The 22,441-nt window shown below is 43.9% G+C and overlaps 1 long non-coding RNA gene across 1 annotated transcript; it reads left to right on the top strand.

The window, feature by feature from the left end:
- Nucleotides 1–6,797: 6,797 nt before the first annotated feature.
- Nucleotides 6,798–18,051, top strand: LOC138504538 (uncharacterized). Its single transcript, XR_011279861.1, has 3 exons — nt 6,798–11,316; nt 11,445–11,564; nt 11,678–18,051. It is a non-coding gene; the product is annotated as an uncharacterized lncRNA (long non-coding RNA).
- Nucleotides 18,052–22,441: the final 4,390 nt, after the last annotated feature.

Here is a 22,441-nt window from a genome sequence, read left to right as displayed (position 1 = left end):
ACGGAAGCATCATCACAGACACCATAAGTCTGTTGAAAAATGTTTAATACGGACCAATGGCCACACGTAGAAACAGCGCAGCAACGTGTTTCGTGCCTCCACTGGGCACTTGTTCACACTAAATAATACCATGCAACTCCGGTGTATAAAAAGAGTGGAATACAACTCTATGGTGTTTTACCTGTAGGTATAATGTTAGTCAAAAATGGCGGCCATCTTTTAGTAAACCACTCACTATCACAGATCAGGGGAATGAGTTCATTTACAAAGTGCACAATGTCAACAAATAATCAATTGCGTCCAAAGAAACATAATATAAGGGGCATGAATGTTTAAATATATAAATGCGTCATTCCATGGTGATAAATAACCTTGTATGTTTCATGCTATTGTCATATATACCATAATCATTGAATAATACAATTTAAAATATGTCCCCAAATCCAATTCTCAAATTCTAAGTTGTGAAATTTAAGTGACTCTTTAAATGGAGCTACCCCTAATGAATCAGAATGGAATCTGCAAAACACTCCACATTTGCCCTCTGCGTTGTATATTAAAGCAAGTGCAAAATGCGCAATTGTTAACCTGTATAAATACAAAATATAAATTGTAAATGCATCAAAGCCCCACACGTTCACTCAATTTAGAGGGAGGGGAAAAGAACGTAAACATTGCACAGTGCTAAAAGTAGTACAAAACAAATTAGCAACCGTGAACGAACAAATGAACATACACCTTGCTGAACACATTTGAACATACTGGAAAAATAAAAATTGTCAATACAATATTTGTAATGAAAACATGCTGGGTACAGATATAAATTACAAGTTGCGGATGTAAACTGTACGTAAAGCTGGAAAGTGCGTAGTGAAAATATCAACTGAACACAGGCTGCAAAGTGCTTAGAGCACATGTAAACTGGATACTAATATAAAGTGCATACGGCAAGTTGCAGATGTAACCATACGCACAACTATAAAGCATGTGTGGCAAATATCAACTGCAAAACTAGGGGGATGCCCCCGGAACGTCATTATTCAATTGCTTACTTCTTAAGGGATAGAACAAATCCATATGAGAAGACTAAAGTTGGCGATCAGTGCATGGCAGATAAAACCAAATTCATTTTATCAGGAAACATTTTTATTTTATTAAGCATATTCTACTATAAAAACCACCAAATACACATATCATTATTTCAACATACAAAAATTCTTCTTATATTCAATTTTATTTAATTTTCATATCATATGTATATCTTAGGCTAAGTCTTAAAACTTTTAATCTTCAAACAACGTAGAGAACCACCTATTGTGCAAAATGTCAATGTGCAAAATAACGCAGACCGTGCAAATCACGCAAAAGTATTAACAGTCTGTCGTAAGTATAGACTTCAGTTTCCTACTGAAGGAGGTAGATCCCCTTGTGCCTGCTCCTTGTTAAATATCAACTGACCACATACCGCATAGTGCAAATGTAAACGGAGCACAAACGTTAAGTGCAAAGTGTAGCATGCAGATGTCAATGAATACTATTATACAATGCATAATGCAATACGTAGAAGAAAGCTCCCTAAGTCAGAATAAAATGAACAAATAAATCATCAGAACCATGAAACAACAAAACCCTAGATCAATAGGAGTGAGTATCCTACTCCTATTCATGCCACTAAATAAATGTACAAATCAAACAACCAAAATTATGCCAACCCTACTATAATACACAGGGGACTGAACCCCAAAAAAGACACACAATTCACCAGAGTAAATTCATAAACCATATACTTAACACCTGGATAAGCAAAATAAAACTCAACTAAACTAAATACATTATATAAACAAATGTTAGAAGACTCAGTACAAACCTAAGAAAAAAACAGAATAACTAATCTAATAACTATTAACTATTGCATTTCATATATTGTGAAAGTAAAGCAAATGAAAAGGCATATACCAGTCATGACTAAACACCAATAAAAGTGTAAAGCTCCTCATCCACATTGTGTCCTGGTGGAAATTTTGTTTGAAAATCAATGATCATTTTAGTCTGCAGCTGTCTGAGTCTCAATGTCCAATCACCTCCTCGGGTATGTTTCTTAATGTGTGCCACTCCAAAAAAGAAAAACCTGTTCAACTGATCATTGTGATATTCATAGAAATGTTTGGCAATGGGATATGAAAAATCCCTGTTCTTGATCACCCGGACATGTTGTAAAATCCTAATTTTCAACTTGCATGTCATGCTCCCGACATACCACTTGGAACAGGAGCAACTAAGGATATACACAACAAAATCAGTATTACAATGAATGGAAAATCTAGTACCATTTACAGGATGTTTAAAAGAAGACATTGAGGTAGCATAATCGCGCACCTTGCATCTTGTGTATTTGACAAACACAAATGTATTCTTTGCTAGCCACGAATGTGACTTGGCTGGAGCTAGGAAACTAGAGAAGTTTTTTCTTTCATAGTCCCTGCTCTGTGGAAAGTGAGGCAGGGGCGGGCTGGGAGGACTCTATTTAGATCCTTGTCTGCCCGGATCACATGCCAATATTTAGAAATGAATCCCAAATCCGATTTGAGGCAGAACCAAAGGTAAGAATGAGTCAAATTTCTTGATTGGTCTCACTGGCACTAGACCTGCATGTGGCCAAGAGAGAATCTCAATCAAGGCTACGCGCATTTACAAAAGCACGTCCTATTGGTTTTTGGAGTAACCTCTTGAGGCAAAACAGGATGCAGCCGAAGCACCCAGAGTATCAAAATCAGACAAATCTGAACAGTTACATCAGAACCGCACAAACTCCCCATAGGGGATACTGTTAATGCAGGTCCTGGGATGATTATTCTTAGCTGACAATGGCTGATTGGAACCTGTTGGCTTACAAAACACAGTAGTGCCCAAGCCATTCATCACCTTGGTTACCTTGACATCCAGGAACACCAAGTCAGTGTCCCTATGTGTTTTATTAAAAAAAATGTAAATTCAAATCATTATAATTTTGGATCTTCACAAAGTCCAACCACTCTGCCTCACTGCCCTCCCACAGAATAAACAGGTCATTGATACAATGGAGCCAACAGGATACCTTGTCAGTATTAAATCTAATTGGCAGAGCTCCACAAAAAATTATGTTCCCACCACCCCATGGTCAGGTTGCATATGGGGGGCAAAAATAGCACCCATTGCAGTCCCCCTTACCTGGTGGTAATCGCAATCATTCAAAAGACAATCATTATGTTTAAGACAAAAAACACAATTTCAATGATCATCTCTGGGTGGCGAAGATAATTGAGGAACCTTATGTCAAGAAAGGATTTGCATGCTGCTATTCCGATATGATGGTCAATAGAAGTATACAATGATACGACATCAAGGGTAGCCAATAACATGACATCTTCCCAAGGTGTACCATTAATTTTTTTTTTGTATTTGTAAAGCACACTAGCAACCCGTGGGCATCGAGGCGCTGCTAGTGATAATATGTGATAGAAAATCCTATGTATTCAGCATGAAAGAAGGCAAAGTCAGGACCAGTGGATTCAAAGTCTCATCAATGAAACCAGGCATAGTTTCTAATACAGACCCAGAACGTGTAACAATGGATCTCCCCCTAGGTCTATAGAGGGACCTATGTAATTTGGAAAGAAAATAAATAGTGGGGATTACAGGAGCAGAAAGCAAAAGAAATGTGGCTATATCCGGGTCAAGAATACCAAGATCGGACCATTTTTCAATAAAATGGAAAGATCCTTGATGTTAGAAAAAGGATTGCATTCCAATTTCTTGTAACAGCGTAGATCACAAAGTTATATAGTGAGACTGGGCTCCTCTAGCAGTCACCCTGATTAAGAGGAGAGTACAATTGGGCCCCCCAGATTCACCCAGCCACAAGAACGGAGGACTCAGCCATGGGGCAAAGTTACTGTCATTTATTACCAAATAAACATAATGGGGATCACACCAGAAGAACACATTTCATCTAGAGCTCTCAGCTTCTAAGCATGTGTCATCTGGTTTTATCCTAGTGTGATGTCACAAATCCAGGTTCCCTCCCAGAAACCTATCAGACATTTACTTTGGTCCGTTTGGTTAAGTTATATATAAAGAATGCATATGTTAGTTTTTTGCAATTGGTTGGCCATATCCAGTGGGTCCTGCTAGGACCACCTCTACCAGCACCCATATACAATGCTGCAGGGTTGCGGCAAGACCATTAGCCCTTGCAACAAATGATATCCCTATGGGAAAGGTGAATTTGGATTGGGCAGAATGTGTCCTTGTTAGGCAGAATCACATGCAGTACCCTTTGGGAACACTACATGCAATTAAGACTACAAGTGTCAGTACAATTTCACCTTTCGTACAAGCCTATACAACACAGTTATGTGGTAGCAGTGGCTGAGCAACCAACCTTATCTCAAGAGTTTAGCGAGCAGTAGAACAAGTTACACAAAGGGCCAACAAATACAGTGATTCAAATATACACAGATTCAAGGTTTCTTGGTAAAAGAATATACATGTATTCACACAATCAGTTAGAAAACATTCCACTAGGAAGAGCAGCTCAATATCACACACTGATAAACTACAATACACCACCTATATGTTACTGAACAAGTTCAGCACCCCTGAAGTGGGAGCAAAATGGCACTTCAGTTACTTATAAAAGGGATAAGAAGACAAGGTTATAAGAAAGGCAGCACAAGTACATTTATAGGCAGGGCAAAGGGTTTCAGTTAACTACAAACAGCAATTCTTCTCAATAGGGTTGGGCCAAAGTCAATGTTTGAGTCTTTGTATAGGATAGCACAGTTCTGCTAGATAACGGTTAAGTCTTTGCCACAGATTTTAAAAGAATTTGGCTAGGCGAACAGTTTGACGAATGTTTAGGGAAGGACAAGCCTTCACAGAAGAGACAAGTTCCACGAACTCTCTCGATGGCCGAAAAAAGATTTCCGGACCGCGTTCCCACAGTACCTTTTCAATGAAGAAGAGCTGTAGCTGAGGCAGTTGTTCCTCACAGTTCGAGCAGACCTTGCTGTTCCGAGCTTCAGTCATGGGGACAAGAAGGAGGATGTCGTGAGGTTCCTGCACTGCCCAGGGAAGAGGCAACAAGCTGGCTCAAACATCAGTTTAAGGTGGGAGTGCCTTAAAGTCCACAAGCTGGTTTCCTTCCCTCTGGCTATCCGGTTTTCAACAGCACTCTGATGAAAATTCGACCAGATGGGGACGGTGTCCAGGTGTCTTACGAGTTGGTTGGTCCCACCAAACTCAAGGGAAGAAGTTAACCTTTAAGGGCTTCTCTGTCGATGGAGTTTCAGGCAATTTGGACCTGCAGCAGGGCTTCACCGGTCGTCCAGGAATGGCAGCAGTCCTCTTCCTTCAGCTCGTCTTTGGTTCTTTCGTTCCAGTGGTCGACTCTGCTTTCCAAGTCCAAGAGACCTGCTTTTAAACAGTTTTCCCCCATTCATTCTAGCCTGGCTGTCACTCGCACAGCAGGGTGGGTGTCCTTGCCGGACAGCCAGCCGGCCAATCACGCCAGAGTGCATTCAGGTTTCCTAGGAGACTAAGCACAGGGAGTTTCGGCCACCTCCCTCACATCCTGTCCACCCCAGACATTCAGGCACCAGAGGAGGGCTTCAGCACTGAAGCCCGCCAAAGGCCAACGAACAAAGGGACCAAACCTGGTTTGGCACGCAGAGACAAACACAAGAAGGACCGTTCCTGAAAGAAATGGCAAAAAAAGCCGACCGGAGTCTGCTACCGTTGTTCGCGGTCGGGAAAAATCATTGTAGTTTGATCTAAACCACTGCCCCAGCCATTTAAAGTAGGAAAGGGTAACATTGGACTGTTACATGAGTGTTTTGACTCAGGGGATGCTAGGCAACCCCTCCAGCACTCTATAGGAAGATAGTGTGTGCTGGGTTTGTAATTTTAAAGAGACTAGTAAAGTCAATTTAAATTTACAGGCTCTGGAAGACAGTAGTCAGTCCCAGTGTAGGTATTTAAACCTTGGGAAGTCTGAAGGACATCCCCGTGCCACTGCACTGAAGGTGCTGTGTGACACACAGAAAAGGATGATGCCTATGGAGTTGTTTTAAACTCCATAACCAAAGAACACAAAAGTAAAACACATTGAAAATGAAAAGTTCAAAGGCCCAAAATTTAAGAAAAGAGCTGGAGGGCTCTAAACTAGAGGGAATTTAGCACTTGTGTGAGAATTCTCCCTTACAGTCCTCCCAGCTCTGGGAACTTAGACAGTTCTCTGATTGAATGTTCCTCTTCATGGTAAAGGGAAAGAACATGGAGGTGTGAAACGTTCTCTAATGTTGCTATTCTCTGATCACCCAAGCCTGTGAGAGTGCAGTCAGTTAACGAGTCTTGGACAACACTTGTATCTTCTTCTGTCTGGTTCTCTGGGAACAGTTTTCTCCGTCTGGGCCACCTGTATCGAGATCACGAAATGAAGCCTTCTCGTCTGTTATTATGAGGATTCTAGCCTGAATTTCTGCAGGTGGATGGAATTTTCCTGCTTCCACTCTGTCCTTGGCTGGATGTCCTAATTCTGCTCGCCTCGAGCTGCGGTGCTCATGTCAGCTTGACTGTGCAGTCAGAATCTGTCTCTCCTTTCTTGTTTGTTTCAGAGGCCTACAACTTCTATAGTATTCCTTATGGCTTATCCATGTTAGTAGCAGTCAAGCATGTGCAAGCTAGATATATGAATTATTTGCATCTTGCGGTTTCTGCTTTTTGCGAAAGATATGAATATAGAGATATGTATGTGTGTTCGTCCTCTGCTTTAGTGGGTCATAAGCATGTGCTTCATGCCTACATGCAATAAACTAGTGCAAGTTTATGTAGCTTCATGAATGGATGAGTATGTTCTTCATGTTTAAGCGCAGCTACATCGTGATGTCAGTGAGGACTTCATTGGTTTCCGATTTCCCCGTCAGTTGACCTGATCGATTGATGTCAATTCCATGTCGTACAAATCATCAATTGAGTATGGTCTGAATGGTTGTCTAAGATGATATCGCTTTTCACACCTGCGATACATCGACGATTGTGGTGATAGGGCTAAGAATGACGCACATCTATTGTTTTCACTGTCTACATGTCGAGAGTCGTGCAGGGGGCATGAGAGTCAGATTTGCCCCTTATCTACAATGTAATCTACCAGCCTCTCTGTATAATCAACACGGTCCATAAGGACAATGTTGGACCCCTTATCAGAGGGCTTAATTACTATATCTGGGAGATTTTGTAAATCATACAGAATATTCTCCAGTTTGATGGTCAAATTATGGGGTGAATCAGATCCGATATGTCTCAATTTCTCATGATCTGATGTAACCAGATCTTGAAATGCTTCCAGACACCCGATGGGCATAGGTGGATTAAATCTGGATTTTGTTCAGATTTTGCTAGTCTTGGACGAGTCTGTACTTATATCAAATTCAGATACATTTTAATTGGATACATCAAGTGGAATGTCTGCCAACTCTGCCATATTTATCAAAATGGGCAGATCAGCAATCATTAAATCCGTTCTACCTTGACTGCTTGTTTTTGACACCATTTTTTAGGATTGGAAAGAAAAAATGCTGTCAGTTTTAATTTCCGAACAAACTTCTAAAAGTTCAATCTAGTTTGAGTATAATCAAAATTAGTAGACGGACAAAAATTCAGACCAAACTGTAAAAGTAAATTTTGTTCCAGAGTCAAAACATGTTTGGACAAATTTATAACTTGCATGGACACAGAACCACTAATTTCTTCCCCCAATTTCCAATTCTTGCTAACCTCTCTGTTCTGCTGTTTCCTGATCCTCCTGCCCGCCTCCTCTCCAGGTTTTCCATTTCTTGGTTCCAGTCTCTGCCTCTTCCTCTGCCGTGGCCTCTTGCCTCTTTCTGAGCATTCCCATCCTTGCAAAGGAGAGCGGCATCTCTTCTAAACAATATCCAGTTTTATGGGTGGTACTTCATCATCACTGGAAGAGGCATCGGCCTCTTGAGGCCACAGAGCCATCGGCCGATGTTATACTTGCTGTAGCATTCCTTTTAGCCCGTTGCCTCAGGGTATCAACCCTTTTCGCAAAAGTATACACTTGGCCAGATCATATTACTGCCTGAATACCCCCAGAGTACGCATTACTAGACCGCAATCCTTACACTTGTGTATCCATTATTTGCGTTTACAAATTAAGGTAACAAATATCATTTGTGAAATAAGTATGAGTCTAATTATTACAAAGCGAATCGTGGCAACCCTGCGTTTTGTTATTGGTATGATTTTGTTTATTAGTAACGCAATGACATCATACATGCTAACGCAGTGATGTCATTGCACATATAACTACCGCGGCCACACCAAAATGGTGGTATACATGCCGGCTCCTCGACAGCAGATCAGAAGGAAACTCCATGAACAATAAGAGGCCATTACACTCTATAACAGTACCAACCTTCTGCTACGAGGTTCATTAGCCTTGATACACAGCAACTTTATTTTATGTTTTTTTTTTCATACGGAATGCATTTACTGTAATCCGGCATGCAGCCACTAATGTGGGAACCAGGCCAAGCTACTAACCATTGACGGAGGCATCGAGGGAACTCAGTGAGCACCCCTTGATTTCGAATAGCTGATTTATTTAAGTAATAAGGAGAATTAGGCATTGAGTGTAACCTCACCTTTGCCTTACAGGATGCTACAAGCCCATTGGGTAGAACCCGCGACGCGTGGGGGCCAGCCCACCCCCACAGTAAGTCTCACCTGATCTATTATAATATTGTTTTGGTATTTGGCTATGATGTTGGGAATTGATTCCCCCATATTTTACCCTCAACACTCGTAGCACCGTTTCCCCTATTTCCAGATATCATAGCGCACAAGGTAAAAAGTGCTCCTCCCAAGTAAGTGAATACCTTTTCTGATAACTTATTATACAATCAAACACGATACATACATATATTATCACCATCGTATGCCCAATGGGCAAATTCTTTAGCATAAGTTACAAACCATGCACTACAAGTAGCAGGTGCTCTACTCTTATAATAATTGGTACTTACGATATCACCTACTAACAACCACACGAGTGATTGCGTGAAAAGGAGTAGCTGTTGCTAGTTTATGAATGTAATAAACGGGCTGATGCAAAACAACGTATCTATAATGTATATCTTCATGGAGCCCCTGCACATGGGTGTACTGTCATTGCTTTTGCTTGTTAGTAGCATGTGTTCGCTGTATGCTATTCACTTGTCAGTTGTAGCTCCATGTCCCTGAACACATTTTTTGCACACATAGGCGCAGCATACTGGTTCTAACAAACACCCCCGCCCCCCCCTTTTTTTTTTAGCAGAACCAGATTAAATACAGCTGGAGTTTGTTTAGGCGAACACGCGGCACGCCGCCGAGGCTCGACCGTGTCTAACCAACACATTCCATATAAGTATCTTTTCGGTTGTGTACTTGTTCTATGCATGCATCTCAGATGTGTCTGAGGTTTTTTGGAACCCTCTTTGATGGAGCTCTTGATAGGATTTCAGTTATGACTTTACTAGGCCCATTACCTGTGCAGAGGTGCTTGCCACCCTGAATAATGAGCTTTTAAGCACTAGAGACGATGTACTGGCCAAGAATCCTTAGGAATGACTCTGGAATCCCAAAAGATTGGTGGCGCCGGAGACACCTCTGGAAGTACAGCAGATGGAAAAGCAAAAACAAAGTGTGCACCTTTAAGGCTGAATGGAGTCTGGGCACCTACCAGTAAGATACTTCCATGTCCCTGGGCAGGCTGCAATTGGGACTGGGGTCCCTCATTCAGACCTGTTGGATGTACAACCTCCTGGAAGTTCTCTTGCCTGATATCTAACTTTTGCCCAAGGGACAATCGCTGATTTATGGATAAGCATTGGTTCAAATTGGAACTTGCAGCCCCTGCAACCGCCCCAGCTGCAATAACTTACACACTTGCATTGAAGACAGTTGATACGGTGGGCAGTAGAATATGCTGGGATGGGTAGGCAGTGGGTGTTACCATGTAAAGTAAGCTATTGTTCGAAAAAAAGGAGGAGAGCTGTGTGGAGCTACTGACTGTACCATCAATAGATGTACATTTTGTTTTGCAGACGTGAACACAACACAGTTGTTTGATGTATTCTGGCTACAGAGCAAAGACGGCTGTTAAGCTTACAAATAGTTTCAGCAAAGGTGGCCTGAGGTTATCCATAGAAAGTTTGAAAATCTGTTAGGGTTGTTAACAGAGTTAAAGAAGATAACCGATATTCAGAAAGGTTTGCAGGTATTGGAAGTTGTGCTCAATAAAGAAAAGAGGTATTTTCTAAGTAGGCCATCATACAGCCACCCCATTTATTCCCTATGATCTGTTCCATTGACAATGACATTTCTGAACAACCTTGCCACTACTCTGTGTAATGCTTTATTTAGTTTCTTTGATAGGTGCCATCCTTTGCTGTTGCAGATGTTGCGATACAGAAAAATAAGGTGGCCCCTTCAGACAATCGTGGAAGCTGTATTATGAAGATTTGTGCCCATCCATGTTACTGCATCTGATGTATTGTGAATCAGAGAAATTTGAGCAAGAGTTAGAAATATCGATGAAAATTCAAATAGAATAAATGTTTATTTTGACATAAATTGTAATGAAGGGGTATGTTAAAGGCCTCCCTGTGTTGGCTCAGTTCCCATGTAATGTGCTGCTCATGTGAACAAAGGAAGGAAGTGCATTTTGTGAACAAACTGATTACATGTAAGCATCACGATTAGTCTCCAAAAATGTTTGATTTCTTTACCCATGGCCCTAATACCAATGTATTCTACATAGCACTAATCAGGGTCTTTCTCATCAATCCACATTATAGACACTCATACGGAAGCGACTCTTGGTTTCACTATCCTGAGCCCCATATTGATTAGCACGTGATGTCATTGCGGTGTCCATAAACACGCTGGCATCACGACGTGTTTGAAATTACTTCTGTCTTCTTTACCACATTGTTTCAATGACTTTATAGTCAATTACGCACTTGATCAGGATCTTTTACAGCACTTTTTAAGCACGATCATCTATTACTAGTGTGACTATGACATTCTAGAGGCTGTTATTCTTCCTCCAATATGGCCGACATACGCGGACGGTTGACGTCATCACGTTCCGGTTTTCAATGCAGTGACGTCACCGCTGACTATGCAAAGCGGCCATTTTATGGTGTACCAACATGGCGACCGTGCCATCGGTGGGAACAGCAGCATCTCCCACCTTCTGTTCTTCATTTACAGGTAAACTTAAATCATTGGTCTGCTCAGCCACTTTAATCTAGATAGTAGCTCTTTAGCAACTCTGTACATTAAGTGTGTATATACTTAAGACATTGCACAAAATATATTGTCCTATTTTTACTTTATAGGCTCCCCCTGATCTTCTCTACTTACCTTGAGAGCACATTGCAGAAGAAAAACATATTCATTCTGATTATACTTATGGCCAATTAGATTAGCAACCATGAACTTCCTTGCTTAAACTCTAAGTGAGTATTTATAAAAAATATTTTTCTTTTTTGGATTTTTTATTGTTTAAATTACATAAGCAATTTTCTTCGCATCTTGTAATCACTTCACACACCCTTGTCTTGCTTTTTAGGGCATTTTGTCCAATTACTAACATAACAACGAGACAATGACTATTTTGACCTATCCTTCATCTCATCAAAGGATCCAAAATAGCAAGAACCTAGGATTCCTTAACTCGCACAGTAACCCTGAAGGAACCAACAAGAACAAATTAAGCCAATCACTCCTCCAATCCTATACAACAGAATTTTGGACACTTTGGTCCACCAACCTCCTGAGCAACCGCTTTAGACCCAAGGCAGGGAAACACGTGTCGAGGACTTTCAAGGGACCAGCCCGATAAAGGATGTTCAAGAACTGTTTTGAGAAATAGAACTAACAGGAACCCTAATCAGGAACCCAGAGACAATTAGTGAATTCTAACTAAACTGTCTGGCGCAACCCACAGATAGTCCAGAAGTAAAGCCATCTGGAATCATTTCTATTTGGAGACAACTAGTGCATCTAACTATATGGCCCAAATAGTGAGCAGTATAAATTACCAAATTGTTTTTTCTCACCACCTATTAAAACTTTTTATCACCTTTAACAGTTGTATGTAATCATTTTCGAAAGAGCGCAATCCTAAAACTCAAACAATTTTTCTGTATGTATAAATGCACCACTTTGGTGGACATCTGCCGCAGGCACGGCTGTCCATCCACACACATTGGAATGCAGCAACGATCTACGACATAATTCGGTCTAGCTGGACACTTAACGTTTCTGCCTCCTTAAACCAGACTTATGGCCTCATTCACAGAAGCATTTTTATAATGATATTGATATTTTATTTATATTGCGCTCGTACACAACTGTTTCAGAGCGCAACAAGGCAATGGAGGGGAACAGGGCAGAACAAAACAGCGATCTTACTAGGCCCAGTGACATTGAGAACGTGCAAGTGCATGGGAGAGGGAGAGGGGAAAAGTGCATGGAAGGTGGGAGAAGTGGAAAGTGCGGAGCAGAGGAGAAAAACAGATAAAAGATAAATAATAAATAAATAAATAATAAAGGCAACAAACTGTGGTAGTGCAGCCAGCTAGTGGCAAGTGCTGGGTTTAAGGCAGCAGACAGGGTATGTCTGATAAGTGCAGAAGAAGAAGGGGGTGGGGGAGGCTGTATGGGTACAGATACAGACCCCAGTGCAAGTGGTGGCCCAGAGGCAGTGCGGGAGGGTGGCAGGGTGAGCAGGTAACTGGGCCCGGAAGACAGAGGGTAGGCCAGGTGCACGGTGCTGTGAGAGAACAGATCAGCAGGGGAGAGGGGGTGAAGGCAAAAGCAAAAAGGAAGGTTCTGGAACCGAAGATGGTTCTCCTCAAGTTTCAGAGTGGCAGGACGGCTGTTCCAGAGGGAGGCCCCAGCCAATGCCAGAGATCTACCCCCAGCTTGTTTCTTGTTTCTTTGAAAAACGACTGACCCTGAGTGAGTTAGAGGTGGAGGAGCGAAGACCTCGATATGGGAGGTATTTGAGGAGGGATAGCTGAAGGTATTTTGGACCCAGGCCCCAGAAAACCTTGTGGACAATTCAGAGGGTTTTGAATTTAATCCTTGCATCCACTGGGAGCCAATGGAGAGATTTCAGAGCTGGAGAGATACGATCCCAGGGCTTGAGGCCAAGGACAAGTCTCGCAGTCCTGTTCTGGGTAAGGTGCAAGAGGGTGTAGAGTAGAGGCAGGAAGATTTAGAAAGAGGCTGTTACAATAGTTCAACCTAGAGAGAACCAGAGCTTGGGAGACAGTGGGCTTCTAGGGGAAGGAGAGGAAAGGCAGAGTTCCAGCCCATTTCAAAACGCATTGTTAATCAGGCCTTTGGTCTCAACACCTCTGCCATCAGAATACAGCGACAACATATGACAAGAATTCCGTCTAGCTGGGCACATAACGAGTCTCTTGCACTCGCACACTCTCGTGACCTCCATCAGCACCCATCCACATGTCTTATCTCCTGGGTTGCTTATTGAAGCCCACTTAATTCCTAATCTTGGGCAAATGCACACACGCAACTGAGAATGTTCCCATGCCTGGACTTTGGTCCCCGAGAGCATTCCCACCACACGCGCGTTGAGACTATATTAATGAGAAAAGGTGCTACGCAAATGACAACTACTGCTACCTGTGGATTTTAGGTTTAACTCCCAGTAGGGGCAACACACCCCTTAATTCTGTGGTGGACACATTGAGAGCCTTTTATTTGGGCAGCGGGCTTGGATGGATACCACACTGTAAACTGAATAGTGAGCCGTAAACCAAAACCTGATGGATGAATCGAGAGAGGAAAATGGGAGGTGAGGGTGGCATAGCATATCTACTGAGCAAGGCTAAAATGGACCCAGAAAGTGAATTCAAGTCCAAATAAATATCCAATTAGGGGAACTTACCTCAATATTTATTGGATTATGTGTCTGTAAAAGAAAAAAAGATTTTTCACTCACTGCAAAACCTTGTTGAAATATCGAAGAGCCAAAAGAGTTATTTTCTTTTTTAAAGCTGTTTTTATCAATATTTAAAGCATAGACAAAACAAAGCAACACCACCCCCACACCCAGGCAGCACCCCCAGCAAAACTTACAACCCAAGGCAGAAGCAACCCTATTAGTCACAAATTTAACAGACAGATTGACAATCAGACCCCACAGAGGCGCTTTGCTGATCGACAACAGGTATGCAACATACGGACCCCAAATGTCTTTCGGCCTCGAGGCCGGGTGTACAATAGATCCATATTCCGCCTCCAGTTCGTAACAGTATAAGATGTCAGACCGCCACTGATCATATGCAGGAGGACGGCCCGTACCCCACACCATAGCCACTCTCCTTTTGGCCAACAACAGCAGCAGACCCAGTAGATTTCTAACATGCTTAGGCAGCTCGTACGTGTAATGCGACAAAGCTACAGTGGGAGACAGGGCCGCCCTTTCACCCGCAATTCCCTCAACCATTTCAAACACCTGTGCCCAAAAAGAGCGGATTCGGGGGCAATCCCAAGCAAGGTGTAGAAGGGTTGCCGGGAAGACAATACATCTCCGGCACGAATCGGGCGGTTCGGGAATTTTGTTTATCCACTGGGGTCAGGTAATACTGGTGCAAGAACTTGAACTGAATTAGCTTGAAGCTGCGATTGATGGCCCCCTTTTGTGTTTGCATGCAACAATATCTCCAGGGTCACCCAGGACGACCCCCCATTTAGCCAGAGAATCCCTGGCCCACCCCGCAGCCCCATCGATTATAGCAGCATACAGCCTGGAGATCAGTTTGGACCTAATCCTCGTGCAGAACAGGTGCAGTAGTGGGCTCCTTGGGGAAATCTGCGAACCTGTCTTTCCGTTCAACACGCAGCCTAAAATGCACAAAAATGTCTAGCGCCGCGGCGACACCACCCTCTTGGCCTTAAAGTCTTCCATCGCCAGGAACTAGCCGTTCGGGAAAAGATCCCACAAGCACGCGAGGCCCAACCCATCCATACATTGGATAAAAACCTTCTCTCTCGTGAGTGGGATCCCCGGCACATGTTTAATTGGGAGACGCGGGGAGTAGTGTAACTCATATCCGTTTCCAGGCGCTACAGGTAAGCTCGACCATATTTCTTCTAAAGCAGCATTTATTTTGCAAAGCGGATGGGGTGGGGGAGATGGGGATTCAGTTCTAGAGCAGAGCCAAATATTTCCAAGTGGGTTAGGAGTTTAAAAGTGACATGCTCACCTACCGGCACAAGTGAAACCTCCCCAGGCTATATCCCTAAAGACCAAATTGCCACAAGGGTTGAGTACCGCAGCATTGAAGCCCTCATGATGTCATAATGTGAGGCTTCTCCTTGCCAAGCATGAGTAAGTCTTGCTTGTAGTCATGATTTTCTGCTTTGTGTTTAGGGACTTGTAGTTTAACCTTACCCATTTTATAAAGTCAGGATTACATGCCCCAGAATGCAAAGCACAGGACGGGACGGCTAGTTCAAGCATGGAACATGATTAATTGTGAGTCTACTAGATTAAGAACAAGCATTTTCAGTGCTTCAAGGACTGCTGTTCAAATGATGGGAGACAATATGCTTTGGTCACAATTAATGTGGGGAAACAGTTTATCTAAATTGCTCAACTTATATTGGATGTTGGTAAATGTTTTCATAACGTTAGGAATTCAGATTTAACTACCCTGCGTGAAGAATGTGTACTTTATTTTACATTTGTATATATTGCGTGTATAATTGTCTCATTTTATCCTATGTAAATCTTGAATATGATACATAGAATACATTTATGTATATTTATTTAGTATTGTATACAGTGAAAAGGTTTATATCAACCAAACCAACTAACTAATAACATTAAAAAATGTATTTATTCACTGGTCCTAGTTGTGGTAGTTAAGGAAATAAAAAAGGCCTTGCGGGATTACTTGATTCTCTAAGGAGCACATCATGTGGGAAACTGGGTTGTAAACTATGGTTTGCTGGTTCCACAAAATATAACGATATGATATGATAGGTTATTTATAACGCGCTTAATACCCAGCGGTTTCTAACCGCGGACCCGGGGATCGAACCTGTGGTGCTCTGCGTTGTCTTGCTTCCAAGGCGAACACATTGCCCCTGAGCTATCCTCCCGAGACACAGTACAGCAGGTGGACCGTTTCATCTTCCAATTTAAAACCAAAATACAATGCTGTGTATTTGTCTTTTGCAGGCTAAACTATGACCCTCTTCAATAAATCGGGTTCGCGAAGCACCAGCTGACGTGGCACAATCAGGCCGATAATATCTCCGGAGTCACACTAGAAACAAATTTTCTTAAAAACAAGTTGGATTCACTTCCTCAGGGAAAAAGGAAAGAAACCGAGTGAGCGTCACAGGGGTTATTTTTTTTTAATGTTAATTTTTGTAAAACGCCACACACCCAGAGGCCTCAGAGCGCTAATAGCTGCAGGGCTATAGAGGTTAGCTACAGAGCTCATCAACAGTCACACAACTTACTGAGATAATTAATATTCAAATGCAAGGGGACCTCACAGGAAGGGAAGATTTGATTCCTGAGCCAGTTCAGAAATGATAAGAGAGGGCACTTTCTCGATGGGGCAGCCCCCACACCCCCCCTGTAAGATGCCTCCATAGCCTTCTGTGCCCCGGGTGCCTAAACATTTAGGTCTGATTGCTGCTCTCTCTGGCAACAAAAAAAAGCAAGCAATGTCTGATGAGGTTCTGTTTGATGGATCCTCACAAATGGATTGTGAAGAGGGAGCAGGCCGCGTCTCCCACCTACCCTCCCCCAATTTCCACAGAGACACCACTTTTTGTTATGCCTTGTTCTTTTCCCTTTAATTGTGAGAGCAGTAAGAATTTAAAGCACAGAACCATAGTATGTGAACTACAAGTCCCACACACCCCTTTTCACTGTCCACCAAACCTCGGTGTCCTTTCTCTTCAAATAATGTACTCCCACAGGTTCTTTCCTTACTGGTGCACATTGTGGAGTTACATTATTTTTTCGCCTTGGTCTTGAATATAGTAGGGCCCTGCATGCTGTGTTATGTATTGTTATTGGGGTCTGTTGCTTGGTGGCTGGGTCTGAAGCCGGGGGTGTTGTACTGGTGACGATCGCTGCTGTCCTATTTCTTTTCTTGAGCGCAGCAGCTCATGGCTTCTTTCATCATCTTGCTGACAGATTTTACTCATCAGCAGTGATTATTGGATACCGCGGCTTGAGCCTCATTACTCCATCCTCTCGGGTTGAGTGTGTAGTCGTGGGTTGGATTTCTATTTGGCCTGTGTGGGCTTGTCACAGTAAAGCTGATTTCACAGGGTCTTTACCGTGAGTGGCTCACGGGTACTTCAAAAAAAGTTAAGTACCTTCTGATGAGCACCTGGGTCTCCGACCCGCCCGCACGTTTCCTTGCCTCCTTCGGAGTTAGTGCAGGGAGCACTGCTCAGATCTGGTGTTCAGGCAAGGTTGCAGCGTGTTCCATTTAATAACTTAAGTGGCTGTTGAGATTCCAGGCATTGTCTGGCACCCTGATGTCGAGCCACGGCAGGCACCGGATCCAGCCTTTTTCCGAAATAACATGGAAAGTGGCACACGCAGCAGAATGGAGGTAGAGAACCCGCTTCAGAACACTTATGCTCTACCTATAACCTACTAGCTGGGGTACCCGGCGTTGCCCTTGTCCTGATCGAGTGGTGTCTCATGTGCCCTGGAGGATGGTTGCTCTTGTCATCATGTCAGCAAGTCTTTCTTCAGTTTGCTCTGCCATCTCATTTGCCCTGGAGAAAGTTTCTCCTGTCCTCTGGTCGGCAAGTCGTCCTGCTGTTTGTTGTGTTTCAGAAGCTCTTGATATTGATTTTCGCTTTGCATCAGATGGAGCTTTTGCAAGGGATGTTAGTTTTTTGTGCAGCATGTTTCAGTCACTTAATGGCTTCAGCACATTTGAGAAAATGTCCAAGAAAGATTGATTGTTTGTGCTCTCTTCTCGTGAATGACCTTAAGTAAACTGTAACCTTGCCATTTCCCATATTTGGAGTGGCGTGATAAAAACATGTTAATTCCCTTTAAAAATGCTTTGATAAACACTTTTGAACTGAATACCACAGGCGTTGCTGGGGGGGGGGGATTAGAGGGCCATAGCCCTGGGTCTTTGGGTTGTAGCCCCGGATAGAAGCTCAGGGACTACAACTAAAAGGCTATAGCTAGCCCCGAATCCTACCAGTACCCAACATTAGTGGAGTCCCTGATCTTTTCCAGACCTAGCAACACCCCTGCTGTATACAGTAATAATACATTTCAAAGGAATATCCAACACATCGAACATTTTGCTTCAGACACTTTTCAAAATGAGCTTCCTTCTAGTACCTACTGTAGTGAATCGGGGTGTCTACGGAGTGAATTTTTTGCATCCAAACATAGACTACGATCTTGCCCCAGACAAAAGAGGAATCCATGCAAAATTTGGTAGACGTGGGTTCAACGGTGTGGATTTGCATAGCCGGATAAACATACACACACACACACACATACATTCAGCTTTATATATAAAGATACAGTCCATAGTAAAATAGTAGTATTTCATCTGTTAAACAGACAGTCCTTGACTATCATGTGAACCTGAGGTACGAGTGAAATCTGCTGTTAAATCGACTCTTCTTGACTAAGTATTATTCAAAGCCGAGTTTGAAGTGGTGTCTCTTCTGCACATTATTTGAAGCTGTGCTGGGAGTGATGTCTGCTTGAGTTAAAAGAATGCAGTCTCTTGCTGAGTGCGCGGGCATTTTTTGCAACTGTTGAACATGAGTTCACTTTTTAGGATGTATATTAACTTGATGCAAAACTTGTATTGTTTGAAACCTACTCTAAACAGGCTTAATGTCACATTTGGTTAAGCAGCTTGGTAAAAGATATGTATACTTAAACCTGTGTGGCCTGTTCACCTTTATTTCATGTGCCCCCACCCCAATACTGATGTCCAGTGATGCCACCATGGTACCAGTACTGGGCAGTAGACACGTCTGTATTTTGAAGGCTGCCGGCCAAAGGATAAAGATTTTGAACTTGGCAGGGGAGCCCACATTCCTTCATACATTTCTACAGCCTGGGAGATCAGCACAAGGCACCCTCTGTTGTTCAGTGTTCCACGAGGGGAGGAACAGGACTTTATTTAATGAAAATCAGCCCCAGACGGAGTGGTCTGGCAAATGCCAAAGAGCCCTCCTCTACAGGGACCCACTTGTTTGGTAAACACTTTGTAAACCATCTGGAGAAAAGGGTGCAGACATGCAACTCCCTGCAGAAGCTGAGGTGCACCCATCTTTAAAACCTGGCTTTGCAACCTGGGTCTTTCTCAGGGCTGGGAGTGGAGAGGCCACCCGTATGGCTTCAAGTCTCTCACGTAGGCAGTGTTCTGTCCAGCAGGAGGTCTTCCCTCTCAAGGCCACCTTCGCGTCCTAAAGGTGCCAGCTTCCCTGGCACAGCGGATCTAGCGGCGGGCATGTCAAGGACTCCCAGGGTCGGTGGTTTTCTTTGGGACCGGCCAGTAAGGGGAAGGATTTTGCATTTTTTAACCATTGGAAACTGGAGTAGCAGGCAAGGGTATATGCCCGCAGAGCTAGAGAAAGACATAGGGTGGCAAGGCAACAATACACAAACATTTCCTTTTTGCTCTTACCACCCTTCCCCCCCACCCCCCTTTGCTGTCTTTCTTAAACCACACCATACCTGCCTAGTCTCCGGGTTGATCATGGAGGCTCTGGGTTTTTACGCTCTTCTCCGGATCTCCGGGGAAGACCGTGGAGTCTCCAGGATGTCTGCCATCTACTGGCAAGACGGTTCTAGCCTGAGCACGGCTGGGGACACTCCCAGCGCACACACGTTTGGGTGCGATGCGTCTGCGACGCACATGGTTGACACTGCTGCGCGCAGTGCGTGTGCCGGCTCCATTGCCCCGCTGCCTATTGAATAATCTCTGGTCCATGCGCTGTTTTCCTGTCAACCTGCAATGCCAAGCGTTGAACATGCCATCCCTTGAAGTTCTGCGAGCCACAGGGCCATTTCATCTTTTTCTATTGTGTTAGCAGAAGAAGCCTTGCTGCCAGCCCTGGCCGAAAATAAGCAAGGGCCCGGCCCATTTCAAAATGATACATGCTCATATAGACGTCTTTTGCCATCAGGTTTGGGGCTTTTTTGTAACAAATGTGGGTGAGGAGTGGGCAGAGTCACACCGAGGGGACGGGGCGTCGGTGACATCATTCCCCGGATTTCTCGCTTACAAATGTAGGCAGGTATGAACTCAACTCATGGGCGTAATTTTAGGGTGGGACAGGGGTGTTTGTCCCCCCAACTTTCATGCCACACCATTTTGTCCCCATTCATTTTGCTGGGGCACCTTTTCTTCAGATGTCATGACCCCCCAATATTTTCAGCAAAGTTACTCCACTGATTCAACTGGTCCATATCATGGAGGATCGCCGGGGATTGTGCCATTGGACATAAGGAGGGTAGATCCAGTAACACAGGGAAGTGATACTAAACAAATAGAACCTAATGAGGGGGGGCGTTATTGGTCAGATAATGCCCCCAGCGCAATAGTTAGAAGCCCGAGCAAAAGAGGATTACCCGACCAGTAATGCCCCCCTCAGAGGGTTCTACACGTAGTCCCTTCTCCCTTTACGTGCTGGCCATTGAAAAGATTAAAAAAAAGAAAAGAAAGAAAATGGCCGACATGGAATGGGGCAAAGGGACTACACATAGTCACTTGTCCCTTGGAGCGTAACAGGTAAGTCTTTGTCCTCCCAGTAAGCACCCGGCGAGGGCCACTCGGATAATTTGTAACAATCTGATTGTTCCTCAACGGGTACTAATGTAGGGTAAGGCGCAGAGAAAAGGCTCCAATCTCTCCTACATTCAAATAAATGCAATGTTAGGACAGTGTATACCACACAGGTTAACTCTACACAACAAATGCTATGTTGACTCTGGTGTCCTGCTTCTTTAGTGATCTTTCTGGTAACCTGTCCCCTAGATGGAATGAGGGCAAAATCTTTTTTCAGTATGCCAGTTGTTTTGGTTTTTAGAGAAGGATGTAAAACACAAACAAGTATTTGTAAGTACAAAGGGGGTGCAGGCCCCTTAATCAGTTCTTCTGCACAGTTCTCTTAAGGATAGTATTCTTTATTGAAGCCAAACTAGCCCTGTAAAATGTATGTCCACATCTATACCTATCTAAGCAGCTGCAAAAACATACATAAAATATGTAAAGTGTGCATTTTAAAATAAAGGAAGTTCTCAAAAGTTGCCTATATGTTATCATTGGCTGAATGGCCAGGGCTGTTTCTTGCCCATGTTTACTTTTGTAAATTACTCCTGGTGTGGATCTGGTCCTGGCAACCTTGCCCTGTCCCTGTGTGTGAGCCGCTAGTCCAGGAAGTGCTTGAGGACTGGTTGTGGAGGCTCCAGCCGCTAATTGACTGCTAGGTGGCTTGCAGGAAATCTTTAGCACGCGGGTCGTGTATGCCATGGGCCGGTCGATGATAGGAGGAGTTGCGGTGGAAGGAAGTTTAAGAAACCCTGAGCCATGTATGCCCGGGACCTTCTCTTTACCAACGCTGCCCCTCCTCCCCCATGGCCTAGAACATGAATGCCACATCTGCGTCATATCCTGTCAGTCTTCACCTGGGCTGCGGCTGGCACAGGCCACGTTGTGGCGCATAGTGGGAGCAGGCCGGCAGGAACCACAAACCCCAGACCTGCATGTGCCATCAGAAGCCCCAGACCTGCATGTGCCATCAGAAGCCCCAGGCCTGCATGCCCCATCACAAGCCCCAGACCTGCATGTGCCATCACAAGCCCCAGACCTGCATGTCCCATCACAATCCCCAGACGTGCATGTGCCAGCCGCAGCCCAGGTGAAGGCTGGCAGGATGTGGTGCAGATGTGGCATTCAAGTTGTAGGCCATGGGGGAGGAGGGGCAGCGTAGGTAAAGAGAAGGTCCCGGGCCACGTTAACTGCAGAGTGACACAGGTGAAGAGTGAGCGAAGGATCAGGCCACCTGGCAGAGCATGCTGCAGCAGTGGCCTGTGCTAAGGAAAGAGATGCAGCAGGAGCAAGCAGGTTTCTGCACACTGAGGGGCTCTCAGTGGGTGGCATCCTAAAGATTGAACCAGGGGGCTGTTAGCATGGCCTGCCGGGCAGGAGGTTCGGAGTCTAACTGCTTCAACAGAGCCCTAATGGGCCTCCTTACAAGTCTGCCGGTCCAGAAATAAGGGTGCCGGTAGCAACGTACCGGCACCCTTCACGGACTGGCAGACTACAATCCT

Source organism: Ambystoma mexicanum, chromosome 11 (assembly GCF_040938575.1).
Source record: "Ambystoma mexicanum isolate Mex_15411 chromosome 11, UKY_AmexF1_1, whole genome shotgun sequence".
Taxonomy (NCBI): Eukaryota; Metazoa; Chordata; class Amphibia; order Caudata; family Ambystomatidae; genus Ambystoma; species Ambystoma mexicanum.
This window is presented reverse-complemented; position numbering and strand designations above follow the sequence as displayed.